Source organism: Neofelis nebulosa, chromosome 10, assembly GCF_028018385.1.
Source record: "Neofelis nebulosa isolate mNeoNeb1 chromosome 10, mNeoNeb1.pri, whole genome shotgun sequence".
Taxonomy (NCBI): Eukaryota; Metazoa; Chordata; class Mammalia; order Carnivora; family Felidae; genus Neofelis; species Neofelis nebulosa.
The window spans coordinates 102,184,414-102,190,413 of NC_080791.1; positions in this window are offsets into that span (position 1 = coordinate 102,184,414).

Below are 6,000 nucleotides of genomic sequence, written 5' to 3' on the forward strand. Positions count from 1 at the left end.
CTAGTGGCGTATCAATTTTGTTAATTCTTTCAAAGAACCAGCTCCCGGTTTCACTGATCTGCTCTATCGTTTATTTGTTTGTTTTCGATATCATTGATTTCTACTCCAATATTTATTTTTTCCTGTCTTCTGCTGGTTTTGGGTTTTATTTGCTGTTCTTTTTCCAGCTCTTTAGATGTAAGTTTATGTTGTGTATCTGAGACCTTTCTTCTTTCTTTAGGCCTGAATTGCTACATATTTCCCTCTTGTGACTGCCTTTGCTGCATCACAGAGATTTGAGACTGTTATCATTTTCATTGGCTTCCATATACTTTTTAATTCCCCCTTTAATTTCTTGGTTAACCCATTCATTATTTAGTAGGATGTTCTTTAATCTCCAAAAATTTGTGGTCTTTCCAAATTTTTTCTTGTGGTTGATTTCAAATTTCATAGCATTGTGGTCTGAAAATATGCACAGTATGATCTCAAACTTTTGTACTGTCAAAGGCTGATTTATGTCCAGTATGTGATCTATTCTGGAGAATGTTCCATGGGCACTTGAGAAGAATATGAATTCTTCTGCTTTAAGATGAAATGTTCTGAATATATCTGTTAAGTCCGTCTGGTCCAGGTGTCATTCAAAACCATTTTTCCTTATTGATTTTCTGCTTAGATTATCTGTCCACTGTTGTAAGTGGGGTGTTAAAGTCCCCTACTATTATGGTATTATTATCAATTAGTTTCTGTATGTTTGTGATTAACTTATTTATATATTTGGGTGTTTCCGCTCAAATTGGGGGCATAAATGTTTACAATTGTTAGGTATTGGTGGCTAGACCCCTTAATTATGATATAATGCCCTTCTTCATCTCTTGTTACAGTCCTTATTTTAAAATCTAGTTTGTCTGACTATAAGTATGGCTACTCTGACTTTCTTTTGGCGACCATTAGCATGATAAATGGTTCTCCATCTCCTTACTTTCAACCTGAAGGTGTCTTTAGGTCTAAAATGGGTCTCTTGTGTATCTTATTTTCTTATCCATTTTCATACCCTATGTCTTTTTATTGGAGCATTTAGTCCATTGACATTTATAGTGAGTACTGAAGACTATGAATTTATTGCCATTGTGTTGCCTGTAGAGTTGCAGTTTCTGATGGTGTTCTCTTGTTCTCTCTAGTCTTTGTTGTTTTTGGTCTATTTTGTTTTGTTTCATCTTTTCTTCCTTCAGAGAGTACCCCCTGCCCTTAAAATTTCTTGAGGGCTGGTTTAGTGGTCATGAACTCCCTTACTTTTTGTTTGTCCGGGAAACTCTCCATCTCTCCTATTTTGAATGACAACCTTGCTGGATAAAGAATTCTTGGCTGCATATTTTTCTGATTCAGCATGCCGAATATATCCTGCCACTCCTTTCTGGCCTGTCAAGTTTCTGTGGATAGGTCTGCTGTAAACCTGTTCTGTCTTCCCTTGTAGGTTAAGGACATTTTTTTTCCCTTGATGCTTTCATAATTCTTTCCTTGTCTGTGTTTTTTGTGAATTTGACTATCATATGCCTTGGTGATGGTTAGTTTTGGTTGAATCTAATAGGGGTTCTTTGTACTTCTTGGATTCTGATGTCTGTGTCTTTCTCCAGATGAGGAAAGTTTTCCACTATGATTTGCTCATATAAACCTTCTTCCCTTTTTTCTTTCTTTTCATCTCCTGGGACTCTTATGATTCAGATGTTACCTTTTTAATAAGTCACTGAGTTCTCTAATTCTTGTATCATGCTCTTTTGCCTTAGTTTTCCTCTTTTTTTTCTGCTTCATTATTCTCCACTATTTTGTCTTCTATAGCATTGATCCCCCACTCTGCTTTGTCCATCCTTGCCACTGTGGCATCCATTCAAGATTGCATCTCAGGTATAGCATTTTTAATTTTGTCCTGACTAGATTTTACTTATTTTATCTCCACAGAAAGGGACTCTATACCTTTTTTCAACCCCAACTAGTATTCTTATAATTGTGGTTCTAAATTCTAGTCCAAACATCTTGCTTATATCTGTGTTGATTAAGCCTCTGGCAGTCATTTCTTCCTGTTCTATCTTTTGGGGTGAATTCCTTCATTTTGTCATTTTGGAGGAAGAAAAAGAATTAACAAAAGAAAATTAAAAACTAAACTTAAAAATTAAAAACTACACAAAAAAATAAAATAAAGGAAGCTATATCCTAAGTGCATTTTGGTTTGGTTGTTGAAAGAAACTTGATAGAATAGAGGAAAAAGGGAAACAAAAGAAAAAAGAAAACAGCAAGAAAAAGTTTTAAAAATTAAAAAAAAATGTATACAATAAAATAGAATAAAATGAAATGAAGAAACTGAAATAGAATTTTTTAAAAATTACAAAAAGAATAAAAAACATAGTAAAAAGAATTTTTATAAACTATTTTTTTTAAAAAAAGGAAAATAAAAATAATTCTTTTTCTTTCTATATCCAAGAAAAAGAAAAGAGAAAAAGAGAAAAAAAACTTAAACAATAGTAAAAAAAGAAAAAAGAAAAAGAAATAGAGAAAAATGAATAGATGAACCAGCAAACAGAATGAAAATGGAATGAAGTTACATCCAGTTTCCCCTAGAAGTCAAACTATGAAGCGTTCTATAGTCCGTACACTAAGCAGGTGGAGAGATTTGTGGTCCTCCTCTAAGGCATGTGCTTGGAGGGCCCAGTTGGGTGGGGCTTGGTGTAATGGCTCCATTCTCCACTAGGTGGTACTGACTAGCCTACTGGGGTGGATCAGTGTGTTGCACATGCACAGGAGAGGTGAAAATGGCTCACACAGCATCCTGGTTTCTGGCACAGGAACTCTGCACTCTCACCAACTCCCAGTCAAGCACCCCTCCTTTGTCTCAGGCTTCTGTCCATTCACTGCTTCTACATTGTCTGTGTCCAAACCATCAGCCTGCCAGGCAGTACCTTCCTCCCAAATTTCATCTCAGATGGGGCTATGTTTCCACACCCCTCACTTCTGAGAACTCTGTGGCTTGGACCCACTCCAACTCTCTCAGGGAGGGTCTCACTGAGCAATAACTGGGTGCCCACTTACCCCAACAAACATTCATGTGATTGCGCTGTGGTAGAGGTTCAGAGATCATGGCCAGGTGCTGGCTTACCCCAGAAAAAGTTTGCAATCACACTGCAGCAAAGGTTCAGAGATTATGGAAAATCACAACACAGATCTGGGGCCAGGTTTCACCACACTTTGGCGGCTCTGTTCCAATACCAGCGGACATGGCTGTTCTCTGGGGTCCACTGGGACTTGTACCTATGGGGAGGCTATCTGGCCTATACCAAATGCTTTCCAGGTGGGGGAACTGCTTCTCCCGTGTGGCCCAGGACCCCTCAGACCTCTCTGCCTGCTCCTAGGGATTCTCCCTTCCTCCCCACCAGAGCACTGCAAGGTATTGATCTCCAGAATTTCCTACTCTGTTCTCTCCTGTTTATAGAGTCCAAATGGTATTGAAAGCTTCTCGTTAATCCCTGTCAATGGTTTTGGGGAGCAGATTTCTTGTTCAGTTCCTTGTGTTTCCACTCTTTCTCTTCAGCTACTTTCAGGGGGAGTGCTTCTCCTGCACTCTTCCTATGTGACATACTATCCCCCGCCCCATCCTCTCTCCCCCAAAACAGCTTCCTACCCTCTGCAGCTTCTTTCTCCCCACTTCACCTCTCTGCACTGTGTACCTGATGAGTTCTGTGGTTCAAGTTATGCAGATTGTCGTGTTAATCCTCAGATCAATTTCCTAGGTGTGCAAAATGGTTTGGTGCTGATCTAACTGCATTTCAGGGAGTAGAGTAGAGAAGCTGAGAACTTCCATGCTGCTGCGCCATCTTGGCCCCATCCTGAACTTAAACCCTCTTGATGGCAAGACTATATTTAGGTACTTTTTCTTTCCCAGCAGCATTTATGGAAATTGCAGATAGCATGTTGAGAGAATCTTACAGTGAACATCTGAGTAAGCTTCACCTAAATTCAACATTAGTATTTTAGAAAACATGTCTCATTTCATGTTTATCCATCTACCTATCTGTCTATTAATCTGCCTGATTTTTGTATTGCTTCAAAGTAAATTTCCAAGGGCTTACTTTTACTTTTTTTATTTAATTTCTTGAAAGAGAGAGAGAAAACACGGAGAGAGGCAGAAGGACAGAGATAGAATCTTAAGCAGGCTCCACACCCAGCACAAAGCCTAACATGAGGCTCGATCCCAGGACACTGACATCATGACCTGGGCTGAAATCAAGAGTCAGATGTTCAGTCAACCGAGCTACCCAGGTGTCCCTGCAGAAGCCTGCATTTAAAAATAAGCCTCAGATTATGCAACCACAAAAGCATATTTCTCTTCTTCAATAAAGAATTGGTGTAAATTGTGGAGAAGTTTAACTTTAAAGGTATTTTAGAGGAATTTGCTATAAGGTAATATAACATAGTTAGCTTTCTGCAAAATTATTAACTCAAAGTTAATATTCTATTCAAAGAATAGAGTTAGAGGTGTGTGAACTGCAAACTAGCGTCCCAGCTTTTTCTCTCACTTACACTTCATTTCTTCATGAGTCTAGTTTGCCTTGTCTTTTCTACAACATCCAAAAATAATTTCCTGTTGTTTGTACAAGTATGGTATTCTCTGGGACATTTTCCCAGACTTCACTCACCAGGTTAAGTCTCCCTTGATAAGCTCCTATGCCTGTGCACCTCACTGATACAACTTATTCCTTCCTGTTCACCCACTACACTGAAAACTCCATGGGAGCTGTCACTCATCGTTTTATTACCAACCCACCCATTGTTTGGCATTGAGTGGGTGCTCAGTAAATATTTTAATGAATAATTAGTTAGTTAGAGCTATGGTAGTTAAGCCTGGGAAGTTAAATTGAGTTCTCACTGAAAAAAAGTCTAAAATGTCAGGCTGGAAAATATATGCTTGGTTTAGTAGACTATGTGGGTCCACAGGGAATCTTTGAGCTGGAGAGTAGTTTAATTGGAACTGATCTCTGGAAGGACCCTTCTGGAAACACACAAAGGGAAGATTGGAAGATGAGTGGCACAGAGGAGGGGAGACCAGCAAGGTGACTAATTCAACAGCCTCAGTGGGAGATATTGAGAACCTGAATTCAGCTGGTGGTGTAAAAAATGAAATGGAAAGGAATAAATGAGACACATTGTAAAAGTCTGGGTCCATGAAACATAGCCCATAATTAAGCATTAAGGTCATCTAAAGATGACCAAAAGTTTGCATTGTAGGTGACATTAGCCAATGGGTGAAAAGTAGAAGATGGAGCAAAAGTGAAGTGTTGATTTTAAATATCTTGAGTTAATGATATTGGAGGAAAATCTAAGAGTGAATGGCTAGCAGGTAATTGTAGAAAAATGCCCTTTTAGACCTTGGAAGAGGCATAAGGGCAAAAGATACCAGCTTGGACATAGTCTCAGAGAGATCATCAAGAAAAAGAGCAGAGGGGTAGACTTGATTTGACAGAGAATCTTATTGATGTTTTCAGTTAAGTTGGAGGAAGAAAAATGGGCCTGCAAATAAATAAATAAATAAATAAATAAATAAATAAATAAATAAATAAAAGATGTACACTGAGTCCTTGCAGGAAATACAAGGGAATGTCAGAGGCAGAGGGTGGGAAAGAAGAAAGTTAGGGGAGCAGCTAGAAAACAAGTCCAATACCCAGAGAAGGCATCAGAGGGGAAGCCCATTTCATTTCATGGAACTTTGTTTTGTTTGCAAAGTTGAGTTCGGCTCATCTCAAGAAACCAAATATCCAAGCTGAAGAATGGGCCCTGAACATGTTCAACGGTATTCTAAAGGGAAGATTTTGCTGTTTCAAGTTTGTCAACATTTATAAAAATTAGACATAAGGATTTTATATTTGCATGAAACCCAAAGATTCTTCTGTAATGGCACAGACACAAAATTAAAATGTTCATCTAAAACACAAAGGTAAGTGGATAGGATGCACATTGCTCAAGAGAACCCACCTGGGA